The 18,043-nt window shown below is 44.4% G+C and overlaps 1 protein-coding gene across 2 annotated transcripts in view; it reads left to right on the top strand.

The window, feature by feature from the left end:
* Positions 1–9,358: 9,358 nt before the first annotated feature.
* LOC110192337 (chromatin target of PRMT1 protein-like) overlaps positions 9,359–18,043 on the top strand; it is a 39,513-nt gene continuing 30,828 nt past the window's right edge. For both annotated transcript variants that reach the window (XM_078147794.1, XM_078147793.1), the window contains exon 1: positions 9,359–9,537. The gene's annotated coding sequence lies outside the window, so the exon portion shown is untranslated. The remainder of the gene's footprint in view (positions 9,538–18,043) is intronic.

Below are 18,043 nucleotides of genomic sequence, written 5' to 3'. Positions count from 1 at the left end.
GAGGCATGCTGGAGACTTGCATGTTCACTTAGACAACTCCTGGAATCTCCAAGAAGCATCATTCAGGTAGCCCTAGGGTAGAGGAAGATGATTATGGGGCCTGTCACCATACCCTCAAACAGCCTCATTAAGGTCATTTGTAGGAAAAACAAAACAAAATGAAAACTTGAGAAATGAAACACACATAAGGCAGTGCTAACTTAGGTCACATCACTAATGAGATTATAAACTGCTATGTTTTGCTTTAACATAATCGACACTTCCCCCCCAAATTCCTCAGACAGACCCTCCTCCCCCAAAGGGAATGCAATATTCCCTTAAAACAGTTGAGCAAAACCAAATTGGGATACATCCTCAAATGCTGCTGGACTTACTATATGCCCATTGTTGTTAATAGACAGGAAACTTTAACAGAAATCTTTGGTCTGCAATGTCCATCATTTGTTACAGCCATTCAATTCACTGTAATTCAGTTCAGGTCAGCAAGAATTTACTGAATGCCCACTTCGGGCCTGACACTCTGCTAGGAGCTGGAGATGCAAACAAAAGGAAGCTACCACATTCTACTGGAGACTACCTGTGCAGATCATTAAATCTCAATTAACTATGAGGTAAATAAAAGGTCACTGGGGGCAGGAGGGCTGAGGGGGAGGGGACCGCTGGAGCCATGGATTGGTTTTCTTCAACTCTGCATTAGTCCTAGAAGTCTCCCAGTGTGTCTCAGGGCTCTTCATAGTTGTCGGTTCTTACAATGCAGTAATATGACAGCATAGTTATTATTTCACAGTTAGTTCGGCCATCCTCCTGTCCTTGGCCACATATTTTTTTTTCTGGCTCTGTGTTGTTCCAAATAATGTGGCTCATTACATAGAGATCTCTTCTTGCTGGCCTTAACCTCCAGCAGTGAGATCTCTGGATGCTTAGCCTCTTATTAAGGTTTCCGAGATCAAAAGGAATAGGAGATAATTTAAAATATCAGAAATATGTATTAGAGACCCCAAAAGAAATGAGTACAAATGGGATCCTAGTAAAACAAGGATTATGCTGCCTATATGGCACTGGGAGGATGCTACTCATGTAGCATGGTCTTATGGCTGTTCTCCTTGTCCAGGGCAAAGGTCTCTCCTGAACTTGCCGAGCTGATGGAACCTAGACTTGAGGTCTTCTGTCTCTGGAGATGTAGTCAGCCGCAAAGCAGCTGAGCTCCAAGGCCAATGATCCCCTAGATCCTTTTAAACCTAGCCATTTGCCCTTTGGATGACACAGCTTAACCTTCCCCTCCTCTGTTGGTCAGTTGACTGGACTCCCAGTGTGAGACCTTGGTGAATTAAGATTGTGTGTTGTTGGAGCAGGTGGTGGTGGGAATGCACAGAAGGGTAAATGCCTGGGTGGAATTTGCCCATTGTCACTTGAGTATTTGAATGCTACAAGTGTACATGCAAAAAAAAAAAATGGTGGGCTGCTTTAGGAGGGGCAGGATCTCCAGGGCTCCAACGGTCCCACTGTCCTCTGTCCTGGTCAGACATCATCTGGAGGACTGCGTTCTAGTCTAGGCACGATGGTGTAAGGACGACGATAAGTTGGAGAACATCCTGAAGTGGTTTGGGGTGTCTGGACGCTGGTTGGATGCTCCCCCTTTGGAAGTCTTCTAGCAGAGGCCAGATGGCCTCCTGGATAAGTTATGGCATTATGGGGACTCCTTTCTGGTAGAGCTGGGACTAAATGCCCTCTGAGGCTCTTGCCAACTCTTCAGTTTTTTGAGGCTGTGAAAGACACGATTTCATTCCAAAGCCCCATTCTTCCCTGACTTCTTGGACTATTTTATTCAATCCGATGGTTTGCATAGACAGAAATATCCCTAAGCACGTCGTTTTCTGATCCCCACTAAGAAAACACATCTCCAAAGCCAACCTCTGTCCCATGTACAACAAGCTTCACTCCTTTCTCCAAATGAGCTTATAAAGGAGCCATCTGCTGCCTCTGTGTTTAACCAAGACTACAAACATACTTTTGCACAACCTGGCCAAGTTCAAACAAGAAGAATGAAGTCTTTTGCATTGCATGTAATTGTGAATGCACATTTTGCAACCTTGATGTCCCATCAGGCTCATAGTACATTTCATTTCCTAAATCCTTGGGAAGAAAAAGAAAGACAAAGATGCATTGTGGGGTGAGACTGGAGGGATCTTGTGCCTCTGGTACTACATATCCTTTGAGCTTCAGAGAAGCAAGGGCTGCAGGGAGCAAAGTAGGACAGTCCAAGTCAGCCTGCATGGACTCCATGTGGGAGCCCAATTCAGGGGAAACCAAGGAAGGAACACACACACACACACACACACACACACACACACACACACGCCTTGACCTTCAGTTTAGCCAGTTGCCATTCCAGAGAAAATCCACAAACCACCCAAAGTTTAATCCTTTACAATGTAGTCATTTAAGAGCTGTTCAAGCAGAAATATCCCTGGGTAAAATAAGTAAGGAAGTCCTCTGTCCAGAAACCACTAAGAATGGGGTTCACCGCACTTCCACCAACACTCTGAACATCAAATTTACCTTGGCAAAACTAATCCAATGGTTCTCATTCTTTTTCTCATTCTCTCTTTTTCTGCCTTCTCTGTCATTCTTTCTCTCTTCTCTTTTCTACTCTTCCTCTTTGTCTTCATTGTCTTCTTTCTTTCTATCTATCTATCTATCTATCTATCTATCTATCTATCTATCTATCTATCTATCTGCCACATGTTCTGTACTCCCAGTATTGGGCACTTCCTCTGCAAGGTCAGATCTCTGCTCAAGGAGAATGTAGAATGATTTCAGGAGATCTGAATTCCTCTCTCCCCATTCCCAAATACCTACCTTTTCTGTGTCCATGTTGTTTCTGCCTAGTAGAATGTGAGCTCTCAAGGGCAAGAACTGTTTCATCTTTGTCTTTCTATCCCCAGAGCCTAGCACATGCAAACAACTATGTATGTGCAATATATACCTGCTAAATGGAAGGGTCATCTCAGAGAGAAGGCACTGAGCACTAACTCACAAACAAAAATGGAGCCCAAGGAAACAGATGGTGTTTAAGCCAAGCACAAAAAAGTCCAGGTAAAGAGTCTAGATGAGCATTGTCAAGACATAGAGAGTCACCATTCAGTGTGTTCATTATTCAGCAAATATTTATAGAAGATCTACTTGGGGAGGGGATTTTTGCCAGGTTTTGTTGGGGATATAAAGATTGGTAGGGCACAGAAAGATCACTTGGGTTTGAAGTCAAAGGACTCCCTCAGGGGAAGGAAGGAACACAATGGAAAGTCTGCAAGGCTGGAGGAACTGCAGAGGAAGGCCCCAAGTGCCTGGCAGAGGGACTGAGAGGTATCACCATTCTGGCAGAGAATAAATAGCCAGTTCTCTGCTGAGAGCCACCTGCCCCCATCTTTAGTGCTCTCAGGATCACAGATGTAGTGCTAAAAGGGACCTGAGAGGTCATCTGGAAAACTGAGGTCCCATGGAAAAGTAATGCTGTTCAGGAGACAAAAGATGGAGGGTGCATGGCCACTCGGCCCAGGAGCAGTGCTACCTGGCTCGGCCTGACATGAGCCAAACTGGTTGCCGGCTATTCTGAAACACCCAACTTAAGGCAGACACTGCAATTTGGACTCTGTCTTCTTTGCCAAACTGTAGCCCATCTGGAAGAGCTTGCAGACAGCTAGGGTAGGCCCAATTTGGGCTCCATCTACTGATACCTTGTTTTGTTAAGGCTGCTTGCAACCTTTAATGTTTCAGATGTCTTTCATGGCCCAGGTTCTTTGAACAGGAAAATCCTAACACAAGCAACAGCAAAGACGGTCCAATTATGCTCTTCCTGGGAACTTATTAGCTAGCCTGCGCACAGTCTCAAAAAGCCTAGGAGAGCTGCTGCTCTTCGCCTCTGGCTTTCTGCAGGCCAAGGACGCTTTCCAATTCATTTCCTCTTCTCCACCTCTGCAAATTAAGAGTTGGTGTTTAGTATTCCGCTAACAAGATCCGAGCTCTGGGTTGTGACTGACTTCCCCCCCCCCCACCTGAGTGGGAGGCCAAAGGCCCCCTGCTTGGCGGCTTCCTGCCTTCTGTGAGGGGTGCTTTGGGTGTGCCTGCTTTGAGGAGAGCCAGGTGAATTTATAACATGAAAGGCCAACCTTTTGCCTTCATTTATATGAAACAGCAAGAGGCCTTTGGGGCTTTTAATGAGGGCCTTTTCCTTTTCCCTTGGTAATTTCATCAACTTGTGACAGGTTCCTCTTTCTACTCTTTCGTGCTCCTTTGGAGCCCCTTATTAATTTTTTACTTTATTAGCTTATCTAACTGAGATCTTGAAAATAGACAGTCCCCCACTCACCCCCCAAGTATGTGCGTGCACGCGTGCGCACACACACACACACACACACACACACCCCAATTGTGACTCACTTTGATTCTGAGCACAGGCAACCAATGGAGAAGCAGTCACTTAATGCCTGCTGGGGGCAAAAGGCTAGCTCCGAGCAGGGAAGAGACATTGGGTTTGGACCAGGGCAGATCTGTACCTTGGGTGGGGTGACTGGGGCTTTGTCTAAGGCTCCATGACAGCAGTGCACTGCTTTAGAAGAGAGAAGCAACTGTTTGGCTTGCTTAGCTCAGTGACTGGAACATAATAAACACAATAAATACTCTCTTTCTCCACCTACCTAGCTAATCTATCTACCTAATTACTAGGAATAATCAGTTAAAATAGAAAGGTGCCAGACAATCTACTACCTCCTTCTAGTAATTTTACTTGGGGTAAAGTCCTCCCTGGCCTGGCCACCCCCCTCCATGTGCTGAGCAGCCTCTTTGGAAGGAGCCTCCCCTCAGCCCCCCAGATGTAGCTGAGGGAGGATTCCCTGGTGCTAGTCTCAGCATTGAGTTAGGGACCTGGGTTGGAACTTTGGCTCTGCCACTTGCTATTTGCATGACCTTGGGCATCTTCTCCCTCTCACTGGGCCTCTGTGCTGTCAACTACAAAATGAAGGACTTGGACTGAATAACCCCTAAGGCTTCTTCTGGCTCTTAACCTATGACCCTGTGATGTCCAGGTGCTTTAGTGAGAGCCTGGCCCAGCAATGGGCAAAACTCATCCATCCAGAGAGAGAGGCTCCCTGAAAGGAATGTGAGAACTAAGGTGGAAAAACCTCACACCTTTGGAGTCTTGGTGAAGACACAATTTGACTTTCCAGGTTAGTGATGCTACATTAATTAGAAAGTTGAGCTTCCCTGCAAAACAAGAATTTGTTTCTGTTTGTTTCCCTGAGTTGGAAGTCAAGGGAAAAAAGGAGGGTCATCACCCCTCTAGTCACTAACAGAATGAAGAATGGATGGTTTCAACTGATTCTATTATGCTGCAAAGATGTGTTGTTGTCTTCCCCATCCTTTCAGGTCCTCTGAATCCACCCAAAAGAGTGAGGATGTTTCTGGGAGGCAGAGTCATCTGGGCCCAACATTTCTGAGGGCCTTCCTCCCAAACTCTCAGTTCTCCATGTAACACTGCTTCCTCTGTCTTCCCCCTAGTGACCCTGGCTGTTTAAAGGAGCAGCCACTTAAGGCCCCCACCCCACCAGACCAGTTTATGAGAAGGGATGCCACTCCTGGCTGGACTTTAGAGTCCATCATAGACAGACTCCATCATTGAAGACACTCAATGCTGAGCCATCAGTCACCTGAGTTCAAGTTAACAGTCTTACTAAGTGTCCTCTATATTCCAGACACTGTGCAATGGAGAAGTTTGCTATTTACAGAAGTTCTATTGTGTCTCCTTTTGTAACACACATCATTACTCACTAATTGATCTTCTGTGTGAATCCAAGTTTTCATATACTGGTTTAGCTTAAAGGCACACCCATATTTGCTTTCTAAGCCTTGAGATCACACCAAGTGAGGATTAGTTGAAGGAACTGGGAGTGTTTAGTCTGAAAAAAAAAAAAACAGGTTGGGGAATACAATAGTGATTGTCAATTCTGGCACAGGGGAAGGACCTTTCCATTTACAACAAAGGCCTCCTCCAACTGGAATCCACGTCTTACCGCCTCAAAAAGAACTTCGAGCACTTTTAGGGAGGGAGGGAGGCCTTCTGAGGAGGAGATATGAGCAAATTGCCACAATAAGAAACACTACCCGAGAGCATTCAGTGTGTGGGTCTTGATGAGCAGATGCTACCCATTCTCCATAGTGCTGGAAGACAAGGACACTTACTCTCAGAGAGGATAATTTGTCTGCCAGGCAGAGAGCCAAGAGTCAAGTCTTTCGTGGTCCAAGGCGAAGTTGGCCTGATGCTAAGTAAAAGAAAGTCTTTGCAAGAGAATAGGCTGCTATGTGTAACTGTTATTGTTTGGGGGAATGAGTAGGGGAGCGCTGGGTTTTAACAGAAAATCCAGTTCTCCCTTAGCAGATGTTGCTGAAAGTGGCCGTCACATAGTGGGAAGCTTTCCTGCCCCCAAGCAAACCCTAGACAGAGGCAGAAAGCAGTCTTTGAGGCCTAGGAGAAAACAGAACAGTCTTCTTTATTGCAACATGCTTTTCCTTCCAGGAACCAGTACAGAAGGCCCCCAGAAGAGCACAGCACTCTATTTGAGGCTGTGTGGTCTGATGGGTTGAATACTGGACTCAGTCAGGGAAGCCTTGGGTTCAAATCCCTGCCTGTGCCATTGAATAGCTGGGTGATGATGGGCAATTGATGCCACTATCTGAGCTTCGTTTCACCTACCTGTATAGTGGGGCAGTACCATCTTCAGAGGCAGAGTCATAACTAACAGCTCTGGCACACAAGACAAGCACCACAAAACATTTCTGAGACACACAGCAGGAAAGGTAGCCTCCAGTAGACATTTTAGGACAAATTCACTCGAGGTGAAGAGTGACACGAGGCCTTGCAGAGGACAGCCCCCAGAACACTTAGCATGGTGAGGATACTGAGACTCTGGAACGTCAGCTCCTAGAGCATCTTCCAGTAGAAGTACATCACCGGGAGCTTCCTATTTTAACTCATTATTCTTGTGAACTAAGAGCTAAGCTGAAGGAAATAAGTCATTTTGGTAGCTTCTAAATTTCACGACTCTGGGACGAAGCTCTTATCACTCCACCCTAATTACAGCTCTGTTCCCAGGGGAATTGTACAGCTCAGATAAGATAATGTATATAACCTTCTTTGGAAACTTTAAAGCACTGTAGACATCTAGTTACTACATACAGAAAAAGACCACATGATGCAGAGTCGAAGGTCAAAATATGCCTATTGTTATATATTTCAAAAGTCATATAAATTGTACATGTGCCTTCCTAAGAGGCAGCATGGTATGGTGGTTGAAGAGCCAGCCTCTGAATCAGGAAGCCCTGGATTCAAGTCCTGCCCCTGACACATATACTGGCTATGTGACCCTGGGCCAGGTCACTTCCCCTCTAAAGGCTCCAGGCAGCTCTGTACAGCTTTTAGCTACAGAAATGATGCTAGCTTGAATTGGTAGAGATTGGGCCTCATGTAGAGTGCCACCCTATATTGTTGACATCATGGGTCTGATCACCCAGACACAGACACACACACACAGAGACACACACTACGCACAATGTGTTCTACTTCACCTTTTATCCCAAGATCCCAAAGCACTTTGAGAGCCTGAATTATTCCCCATCATCACCTGCTTTCTGTATGCTGGGACAAGACCACAGAGGTTAAGAAACGAGCCCAAAGCCACAGGGGCAAAGCAGAAACAAGGTCCATTTGTTGTTTCTGTGTTTGCAATAATGAGCAAATTAAAAGTGCAATAATTTTCTTTGTAATTCAGGGGAAAATTGCTCTGTTAACAGTCGTCCCTAACCATCAGAAAGAAGGCTTTTAAAGTTCCCTTCATGAAGAGGACTCTTTTTTCAGATAGTACCCAATTACCGTAAATTGCTGCATTTCCTAATTGTTACTGCAAGGCAACTAAACATTGTTATGTTGACTACTCAAGAGTGGATTGTTAATGGCCTTAATCATCGGATAATCTGGTAATATAATCAATGTCACTGGCACATACCTTCCGGAAACAACAGGCAATGCTTGATGGACACATCAGCTGGGAAACACACATGGGTCCTTGGAGGGAGCCTTTCAATCCCGATGTTTTCTCTTTCCTTGCAGAGGGGAGACTGCTCAGTTCCCATGAGAGGGAAAAGAGCTCCTTGTTGTTTTCTACCTTGAATCACCAGAGCGCCATCTCTCTTCCCTGGATGCAGGCATCTGGCCACACCACCTCCTCATCCCATCTCACAAGCATTTCTTCCCCTTAAAAAAACAAAGCAAAATGAAACACGTTCTCATTGATTCTGTTCCCTTTTCCATGGCTGTCCCCTTCCGATGTCAGAGTGATTGTGACTGAGTTTCCATGTCACTTTACTGATGTTGCACTGGCTTCAACGATTAACCAAGAGGAAGTTTTAGCTTACACTGTTTAGTTGGCATTGTTCACTGCCTCTGACCTGAATTTTTCGGCCTTTTAGTCTTGGCTTCATTTCCATTGGGGTGGTTGGTCAGTTCAATGCAACAAGGATTTATTCAATGCCTGTTATGTGCCTGACACTACGCTAGGGACTGGGGCACAAAGACAAAAATGAAATAACCCTCAAGGAGCTTACATTTCACTTGCATTCTTGGCACAGCACATAGACCTTGGAGTCATGGAAGACCTGAGTTCAAATCCTGCCTCAGACACTTATTAGCCCTGTGACCCTAGGCAAGTCATTTAACCCTGCTCATTTTCAGTTTCCTCCCAGTCAAGTACAACTGAATTCATGACAGATCTCTGTATTGATTGAATTCTCATGTCCTTCAATGTGGTTTTCTTTCACATTACTGTGACCACTGGATCAAATGTTCTTCTTGGGCCTGCTTGCTTCAGGACACATCAGTTCATATGTGGCTTCCTAAGTTTCTCTGAATTCTTTACATTTATAATTCCTTCAGCAACATGATAGCTTTACTATATTCATAGGCCACAAGTTGGGTTTGCCTTCAATGTCACTACAAATATTACTGTGTCTATACAGCCTTTCTCTTGGTCTTTGAATCAAGGGGTATATTCATTTGAGTGACTTTCCTAAGATAATTTCAAGTTGTTTTCCAGAACAGTTGTACCATTTCACAGCTCTACCAACAGTGCCTAAGTGTACCTGGCAAACATTTCACAACAAATGTTTCACTTGAAGAGTTCGCCCTGTCCTCTATCTTTTTGCCAACTTCACAAAAGGCATTGCTGGCCTTGCCTCCCAAGCTCCTGAGCACACTTCATTCTCGCATTAGCAATTCTGCTGCCTGGAGCAGGCAACACTAGATGCCCTTGCATCCAATTGTGAAGACCAATGCCATGGGGGTGGAGGAAATCTTGGAAACATCTCGAAGCTCAGTTCATAAGGCCCTGAGCAGCAGAGAGACTCTGGAACACCAGAGCGTGTGAGGGACGCAGAGACTCCAGGACACTCTAAGGCCTCTGTTGGGAAGGATACTGCTAATAGAAGGTGCAGGTAAGGACCAGGTCAGGGAAGAGTTTACCAGTGGGGAGAAAGAACCTCTATCTGATAGCTTCCTATTTCAACTGTACTTGCTTATTAGGTTCTAAGTTCTGTGGTTTCAACCAACAGAAAGAATACAAGTGTCACCAATGTCCTTTAAATTCTAGTATCCTAGGGAAAGGTTCCATTTGCTCCACTCCAGTTACATCTCTGGATAAGAAAAAAAAAATGAATTCCAGCTACCCTGCTCTAGTTAGAGCTCAAGATGAGAAAAGGAAAATGGGTTCCAGTGTCCACTGAAACTCTTACTGGTTCAATTTAAAAAAAAGTCTAAAATGGGAATTAATTATAGCTAATGGAGTTGGGGTAAGGGTGAAGACTTGATGTGGACTTTGGACAAACCAGTAACTAAACAGAAACCACTGAGTGGTCTTGCTTGAAGGAAATAGAATCCAGAAGCTAAGTAGTTCATATTAAGAATTAATCCTCCTGCAATTAATCGAATTGAAGACAAATATCTATTTGGCGGGTTTGATGTATTAAAAGCAAAGCCAAAAAAAAAAAAAAGATAACAAACATGTGCATTACCAGAGAAGACAGACACTTGCTTGTATGACTGTTGGTATCTGTGGTATCTGCCAGACAATAACCAGAAATGTGGTTTGGGCAATAGTTTGAGCTTGGTCTGCTAAAATCTTATTACATTTCCAGTTTGTTTAATGTTCTAAATACTTCTGGAGCTCAGTAAAAACTATGACATATCTGGAAAATGCTTTTCTATATATATTTTATTTAACACAAAACAATTCTTCTGTCTCTGTAAAGTCGAATATTTCTAGACTTTGCATTTGTTCTGAAATCATGAATTGGCCATAAATTCAGTAAGTAATCACTCCATGATATTTTGGTCACATTGCTTTATCTAGCAAGTGCTGATCCCTCTTTAACTATGAGTAAACTGATGGTCACTGACAACGGCAGAGTTAACAGAGTGGGGCACAGCAGCGCCAGCACTCTTGGCTCAGAGTCAACTGTTCTACTCGTTAGCCTGGGCTTCCCCTTTAAGAAATATATTAGTTTATTCCCATTCAAATGCACCTGATTCTTCAGCATTGCTTAGCAGTATTTTAAAGGTTTTTACTCAGGCCTTTGAATCAAAAAGTCTTATTGCTTCTAAGAAGAAATTAACCCAATCCTAGCTTTGAGATTTTCAATTTAAATTTGAACCAAAGACATGCAAGTGGTTTCCTGACTTTGCTGAAACTTTCATTGCAGCTCTGATTTGAATCAAAGTTTGGCAAAATGTACTGGATTAGCAGTCGGGAGACCTGGGCTCAAAACCCAGCTCTGTGATTTTAGTCAAGTCAATCAGAGCTGGAAGGGATATTAGAGGGATTCTTGGGACTACTCCAAGAACTCTAAACAAGAGAAAACAGAAAAAAAGAGAGAGAAAAAACAGAAATGATATGCCAATCAGAGATTTAGATCTCAAAGGGAGCTTAGAGGTCAATGAATCCAAGTCTGTCATTTTTATAGGTGAGGCACAGTCAAGTGACTTGCCCAAGATCACAGTTAAAAAAAGTAGCAGAACCAGGATTCAAAGCCTGAGCAGGTGCTCCTTCCACACCATTCTGTCCTCAAGCCCTCTATGATTCTGTCACATACAGCCTGGAGCCACCATGAAAGCCCATGAAATGTCAGTGCTAGCCTAGTGGGTTGTCTATCATATACCAAGCTTCACAGGGCTCATTGTTTGTCAAGTGACTCTTAGTCACAGGTAATTACAAATTCGGCTGCAATCATACAGATGGCTAACAACACAATTTTATTCAATGGCAAAAGGAGTTCAGTGCTGTACCTTCCCTAGGAAGGAGAATTGATATTTTTTTAAAGTTTTGTATTGATAACCCATATGTTCTAGGGACAGGGGCTGCAAACACAAGACAAAAAGCAACCTCTGCTCTCAGAGAGCTTATATTCCACTGGGGAAGAGTCCAACGTGTTGACAGAGAAGTAAATACAAAGTGTCTACAAAGTCATTTTAGGAGGGAGAAAAAAACCTTCTCCTGAGGGGATCAGAAAAGGTCTAACTGGAGAGAAAGTGGCATTCAAAGGTGAAGTGGGGCAGGATAGCATGTAGTCAAATTGGTAAATAGGCCAACTTGATGTGAATGGGAGTAATATGAAATAAGTCCGAAAAGGTGTTTGGGAGCTTTGAATACCAGGTGTCTTTTATCCCAGGAAAACATTGAAGGTTTTTGAGCAGAGGAATGACATGGTCATGTGCTTTGGGACTACCAGTTTGACAGCAGTGTGAGGATGGATTGGAGACAGGAGAAATTGGAAGCAAGATCAGTTGGGAGGAACCTAAATTAGGGTAGAAGCTGTGAGTGGAGAATGGAATGAATGTAAGAAGAGATAGAATCAACAAGACTTAGCAATGAGAGGATTGGGCTGAAAGTCAAGGATGACTTTTATATTGTGAAGTTGGATGACTGGTAGAATGGCGATGCTCTGGCCAAAGAGAGGGACTTGGGAGGAAAGAGAAGGACATGCTGAGCTTGAGATACTGATGGATCAGATCGTGAAGGAAGAGATTTCCAGCAAGCAGTTGGTGATAAGGGATTGGAGCTCACGAGAGAGCTAAGCCATAGAAGTTACAAGGTCACATCAGGTGGAACTATCTCAGTAATGTCTGTCTATCTCTATGCAGTACTGGAAAACAGGCAACAGTAGGTTATAGTGGGTACCTGATAACAACAGGCTATCTTCCAAAGAGCAAGAAAGGGTTGAGCACCAGTAGAGAAGACCACACGACACCAGAGAGCAACCATTCGATAAGTTTCCCTTGACTACTAGCTCAGTGCTAGGAAGAGCTGGTGTGACATGCAAAGGTGTTAATTGGTGATGTGTTTAGGACTCCCCCCACCCCAGTCAAGTGAGGAACAAGAGGTAACTCAAGGCTGTCAGAAAGAAATTATACAAAATCACATTTCATTCCTTGCTTTGACATATTTTTTATTTTATTTTTTGTTGTTGTTTTGGTTTGGTTTTTTGGCTAGGCAATGGGGTTAAGTGACTTGCCCAGGGTCACAGAGCTATTAAGTGTTATGTGTCTGAGTCCATATTTGAACTCAGGTCCTCCTGACTCCAGGGCCGGTGCTCTATCCACTGTGCCACCTAGCTGTCGCAGAAATGGAAGTTTGGTTTTTTGGCTTTTTTTTGGGGGGGTGAGGCAGTTGGGATTAAGTGACAAGCCCAGGGTCATACGGTATCAAGTATCTGAGGCTGGATTTGAACTCAGGTCCTCCAGACTTCAAGGCTGGAGCTCTATCCACTGCACCACCTAGATGCCCCCATATTTTTTAAAATAGAAAGGAATATAGGCTAGCCAAGATGATTATGGATTAGCTAGAACTGCCATAAAATGGAGAGTTTAGATATACAACTAGTTGAAATAAATTGATTACAAAGAGCTGTTACTAACAGCTCAATAGAAGATTAGGTGGAGGTGTCAAACAGGCTCCTTAGGGGTCCATTCTGAGTTCAATACAATTCAATACTTTCACTTACTACTTAGAGAATGGAGTAGGGAAGATGCTAATCAAATGTTCAGGTGCTCCTGAGCATCACAGGATAAGCACAAAATGTGTGATCAGGATAAAGTGTAGCTAAGATGGCGCTGCAGAGGCTAGAGTGCCAGGAATCCATCTTCCTGAGTTCAAATCTGGCCTCAGATACTTACTAGCTGTGTGGCCCTGGGCAAGTCACTTCACCCTGTTTGCCTCAGTTTCCTCCTTTAGTCAAATAAGCTGGAGAAGGAAATGGCAAACCATTCCAGTATCTCTGCCAAGAAAACCTCAGATGGGGTCACAAAAAGTCAGATGTGACGGAAACGATTGAAGAGCAGCAATCTAGTGATTAATAAGAGAGAATCTATGTGAAGTTCTCATGGTCTAGTAGAAAGAGCACATGGCTAAGAGTAAATACATGAGTTCTCAGCCAAACTGTGCAGGAGAATGATTTCACCTCTTAGGGCCTCAGTTTTCTCATATGTTAAATAGGGATGATAATCTCTTGCTACCCTTACCTCTGAAGATTGTTTGAAAGGATCAAATATGCTTCACCAGTATCAGTGGGTGGTGTCCATGGGAAGTAACATGGTTATTAATAGGACTGAGAGGAATGGATGGCTATAGGAGACATTGGGGTAATCGGAGCAGGCAATCCAAGAGAGAGACAAGGGGGAGAACATAGTGTGGGCACAGGCCATGCCAAGCCTTGTGGAGAAAGGAGAATGATAGCAGCCTATATCAGATTGAATGCTGTCTTGGGGAGGGGGCAGTGGAGGGAGGGAGGGGGAAATGGTTAGAACTCAAAATCTTATAAAAGTGAATGTTGAAAACTAAAAATAAGTAAATAAATTTAAAAAAAAGAAAATAGCAAGAGAAGCATCAGCAGTAAATAGAAAAAAAGCTGGAGAATTGGGGAAGGGAAGAAGAATGTAGGCAGAAAAAAGGAATAAGAAAAAAGAATGGGAAGAGACACTTGATTTTTTTGTTGTGAGGCCCATGGGTGCTCAGTACTGATTGCCAGTCCTTTTGAAAATGCCAGCATGTGTATTTTTATGTACTTATTTATGCCTGTGTTGTCTGTTTATTTACATGCTAGAATGTAAGCTCCCTAAGGGCAGGGACTGGTTTTACTTTTCTCTGTGTCTCTGGTGCTTAGCTCTTTGACTGGCACATAGTACACATTTAATTAATGCTTGCTGCCTGACTACAGCAAGAGAGAAGGAGAAGAGAAACAAGCCCCAAACCTGTTTACCTTTAGGAGGGGAGGAGGGAAGTGAAGGATCCCTCCTGGGAGGCCACATGGTGGAGATTCTGCTGATCACCCCAGCTGGAATGAGCCCAGGAAACATAAATATGGCGATTCAACTCCCTGCAAATAGGCAGAGTTCGGTGTGATTTTAAGATCCACAGAGAAAGTACATTTATGTTGGAGAATGGGATAGGAAGAAAAGGGCCGGTGTTGCTGTAAGGGCTGTGGCCTGGCTTACTCGTCCTCTCCAGGAAAGAAATGAAACAGGGGAGACACTGGGACCAGAGAAAGGAATAAAAGGAGGAGACATGAAACATCATGGAAACAAGGGGAGAATGAGGGAGGCCGCCCAGCCTTCAGGCAGTTTTCATTTAGGGACAAGGATGTCCCACCAGGGAAAACCAGGTGTAGAAGGGGGTGCATTAATATAAGTGAGGCAGAGACAGCAAGCCCAGATGTTTAGATCCAGACTGAAATGGAAAATGAAACAAATCCCTCAAAACAAGGTGGAAAAGCCCAAAGGGGCTAGTAGAGACAAGGGGTAGATTTGTGGCCTTCCAGAAATGGGGGAATGAGGGAAGGGAGGGAGGGAAAGAGACAAAGAGACAAAGATGGAAAGAGGGAGGGAGGGAGGGAGAGGGAGGGAGAAAGAGAGAGAGAGAGAGAGAGAGAGAGAGAGAGAGGAAAGAGAGAGTGGGGAGGGAAGGGGAAAGAGAGAAAGAGAGAGAGAAGGTCCTTATTCTTTAGAATTATGGTGGGGGAAAGGGCACAGGGAAGACTAAGGAAATTAAAGTAACAAGGACCGAACAAGAGGTGAAGCAAGAAAACAGAGGTCAGGGTTAGGCTGAAAACAGCCATCTTTTCAAGAAAAGGAGGCATGGTTCAATTGTCTCAGAAGAAATGGCATTCTCTGAGGTCCACTTGAGAGGAGAGGGAAGAGGGGAGAGTATCTGGAGAAAGACCTGAGAGAAGGATAATGGGATAATTATAGGTGTGACCTACATTCCAGAAGAAATTGTGGGTGGGGTGGGGGAGGGAGTGGATCTCAGGACTTTAAGCCAGAGGAAGAGACTGAGGTCCAGAGAAGTTAAAGGACTTGTCCAAAATCACACAAATGGTAAGCAGCAGAGCAGGCCCTCTGACTCCCTACCAGAGGAAGGCAAATAACAGTGAGGCCACTGATAAAGCCAAACAGGAGAGGTCGCAAGTGGACCCCAAAAGACAAAAGTCACCCAAATCTGAGTAAAGCAGAATTGCAAGTAGAAACATGCCATGCACGAGGTGCTCCCTGTAGGGCTCGGGGGAAGAGAATTCCAAAAGTAAGGATGAGATGGAGAGGGAAATCGATTGCTCTCCAAGCAGTTCAGTTAGAGCTTCTTCCTGCCGGGCCTTTGGATAAAAGAACCAAAGACAGTGGGATTTTTGTTTTGTGCACATAATTCAAGAGTTTATGACCTTGATCTGACCTCTGTGTTGGAAGATATATGTTGGCAGATGTGAATGGAGGAGAGCAAAAATCAGATTTGTGAGGCTATGTGTCTCTGCAGGCAAATGGACAGGAAGCTGGGCCTAGCACTGAACAGGCCAGGAGGAGGAGGGCAAGCTGGATTGCCTTTGGGAAACTGTGTAGTTCTTCTAATGACCCTAAGCTTCTCCCCAAAATGAAGGCCCGTCTTTTTAACACGATTCTTGATTTATTGTGCATTCTAAGTCACGGAACAGCATGGTTCTCCAAAGGCTTGGTGTTGAGGACTGTTCAAAGGGCAATGGAAGGGCACATGTTGGGCCCAGACAGGCTGCAGAATGTTACAAATGACAAACCGTGCAGAAGCAGTGGCACAAGGGATATCATCAGAGAAACTATGTGACAAGAAAGAAAGATGGGCTCATGGAGCCAAGAGCAAGGGCTAACTAATGGCCAGCCTGCAGACTGCACTGGTAACCAGGAAATGTCTGATGAATAAGAACAAAGGAGGCCCCCCAGCTAGGGGGGTGGAGGCCCTGATGAGAGGCCATGGGCAAAAGTGTCACAGGACAGGAGGGCCTTGCTGGGTCACTATATGCATCACCAGAGGGAGCCCCCACATCTGTGAAGTCACTGATATTTGGAGGTGGTGAAGTCTGCATCTCCAACTCTCCAACATGAAAGGAGTTACTTAGGGATATAGTATCTTTCTAGCATACAAGAGGAATGGTGTTAGGTAGGGATTCCAAGTCAACAACAAAGGCAGAGATTTCAAATCCATCTGTGAACATAAGGATTGAAAGAAGCTTATCTGGATACACCCTGTAACATTAAGGAATAGGCTTCAAAGAGGGGGAGAGGGAAGTCGGTCCCTTGATTTGCTAGGATTTCTGTGTCAAAAGGTCTAGTAGTTGTGAGATGGAATGTAGATGATCCCACTGTCCAGCAGGGTGCGCACCTCTGGAGGGGAAGGTCTTTGGTCTTTGGCCTATTGGCTGTAGACCCTGGTGACGGATTCGTGGAAGGCCACACACACATGAGCGTTCAAGGTAATCGATAAAATTAAAATCTCAAAAGCCAAAAACAAAATGGCCAAGGCTTCAGAAGGATAAACATACACTTGTTCAGACATAAAGAAGCATAAGCATTGATGAATGATAGAGGGGAGAGAAGAGTGTTTAAGAATGCTTTCAAGGGAAGAAGTGAAGCCGAAGGCAAAAAGGATCAATTAATGGAGATGATAGGTAGGAAAAAACCAGAAGGTGTCCAAAGTGTAGCAATAGCAAATATGAAAAAAAAAAATAGCAAAACTCACAAAGCAAATGAAAGAAATCTATATAGAGACACAGGGTCAGGAGGAAAGAAGGAGAAGGTCAAATGAGAATAAAGACACTATCAATAGAAAAAAGAATGTGCAGCAGTGGGCTTATGAAAGGACATGGTTCAAGATCGTGCCAAGACCAATGAAAGGTGCAGAGGGCAGGGAATGGAGATGGGCTATGGCCAGGGTACCAGTCCAAGAAGGAAGTCTCAAGTGATCTCCAAGCAGATACTGAGCCACAAGATCAACCTGCCAAAGAGGGAAAGTGTCCTGGGTCTGCTCACCTCCTCACTCTTGAGATTTCTAAGATTCAAGGATGGCCTCACCCAGCCTTTAGGCAGCACATGGGCTGAAAGTTAATGCTCAGCACATTGAGGTGAAGATATTAGCAAGCATATTTTTAAGAGAGGAGGAGGTTATTAGAAACTGGAGGGCACTGACCTTACTAAGCACTGACTCCAAGATCTTTTCAGGAATCCTGCCACAAAGCTGGAAAGAATGATGGAGGGCAGGAGGCATAAGGCACAGCAGTAGGTTAGAAAGGGCCGGGAAAAAGCCAACTGGTGAACTTCAGAGAAATTGTGGAACATGCCAAAGGAGGGAGACCTCCCAGTCATTTCTCATGTTTGGCTCAAGAAAAAGCTTTGGACTTGGGAAACTATGGTTTTCTCTTCAAAATCATGCAAAGGGATGGAGTGCCAGCTAAGCCTCAGAGACACGAGGACATCATATGCCAACTTGATCCCCACATTCAAAGGATGGGTGAAGGGAAAAAGGTGAGGTTGCCCATGAGCAACAACTCAGGTTTCTAAAGTGCTGTATGATTTGCAAAATGCTTTGCACACAAGCATACTCTCTCTCTCTCTCTCTCTCTCTCTCTCTCTCTCTCTCTCTCTCTCTCTCTCTCT

The sequence above is a fragment of the Phascolarctos cinereus genome, unplaced genomic scaffold (genome assembly GCF_003287225.1).
Source record: "Phascolarctos cinereus isolate Bilbo 61053 unplaced genomic scaffold, phaCin_HiC Scaffold_8;HRSCAF=390, whole genome shotgun sequence".
Taxonomy (NCBI): domain Eukaryota; kingdom Metazoa; phylum Chordata; class Mammalia; order Diprotodontia; family Phascolarctidae; genus Phascolarctos; species Phascolarctos cinereus.
The sequence above is the reverse complement of the archived record's forward strand: the minus strand, read 5'-3'. Positions and strand labels throughout refer to the sequence as shown.